The sequence below is a fragment of the Cynoglossus semilaevis genome, unplaced genomic scaffold (assembly GCF_000523025.1).
Source record: "Cynoglossus semilaevis isolate Cse_v1.0 unplaced genomic scaffold, Cse_v1.0 scaffold6501, whole genome shotgun sequence".
Classification (NCBI taxonomy): domain Eukaryota; kingdom Metazoa; phylum Chordata; class Actinopteri; order Pleuronectiformes; family Cynoglossidae; genus Cynoglossus; species Cynoglossus semilaevis.
In genome coordinates this window covers 1-944 of record NW_007586901.1, presented here as the reverse complement: position 1 = coordinate 944, position 944 = coordinate 1, and the positions used below count along the sequence as shown (strand labels likewise).

The following is a 944-nucleotide window of genomic DNA, read 5'->3' as shown; positions in this document are numbered from 1 at the left end:
CGGACTTACAGTCTCTAAAATCTTTTTCAGAACAGTTAAAGAGACTAAAGGATATTTTACAGCCCGGTCGGTCTGACTGAAATGGAAACTGGTTTTGTCAACTGCTCAGGGAGAAGATACACTATGTTCGGACAGAGGGGACGCAAGGGGTAGAGAAGCTGTCGTGCGACGCCGACCTGGTCATCCTATTGAGGTTAGTTTTCCAATAAACGTTCAATACTAGATTGAATAACCTTACATGTTGGTTTTGAGGAAGCGCTTAAAACGTTTTGACTAGCCGCTGTTCTGTACTTTTTTTGTTTTTCTGAATGATGACATCATTTTAATGACATATGTCCTGAAGTCTGTAATGGTTTTTACAGCTTGTTTGAAGAGGAAATCATGTCCCACATTCCGCCTCACCCTATCCATCCCGGCTTTAGCTTCTCCCCTCGATGTTCCCCGGCTTCGTCTCCACAAAACTCACCAGGTACGTTCTTCAGCATCAGCACATGATAAGCTGAACAATTGTTAGGAAATTGGGTGTTATATTTATATCCAGTTATCCCTCCATCTTTGCATCCATCCATCTATCTATCTTGGAGGTGCATTAAAGGTCACCTAAATGTCATATAACATTAAACATAAATCTAACACAAACGCACAGTGTTTGTTTTGTACTTTGATCCATATTAATGTCTTGGACATTAATAAAAAAAAAACACTTTATTGACACTTTATTGACAGAAGAATGTGAATCTGTTCCTCCTTCATTTTCACATTGTATATAACAGATATTTTCTGCATATATTTTGCATGTGTAGGTTTGCAGAGGGCCAGAGCTCCAGCTCCTTACCGCAGAGACTTTGAAGCCAAATTGAGGAACTTCTACAGGAAACTAGAAGCCAAGGGTTACGGCCAAGGACCTGGCAAAATAAAGTAAGTGTGTGTATATATATATATAT

The 944-nt window shown here is 39.5% G+C and overlaps 1 long non-coding RNA gene across 1 annotated transcript; it reads left to right on the top strand.

The window, feature by feature from the left end:
- Positions 1–104: 104 nt before the first annotated feature.
- On the top strand, positions 105–920 carry LOC103399279 (uncharacterized). Its single transcript, XR_523612.3, has 3 exons — positions 105–193; positions 363–469; positions 804–920. It is a non-coding gene; the product is annotated as an uncharacterized LOC103399279 (long non-coding RNA).
- Positions 921–944: the final 24 nt, after the last annotated feature.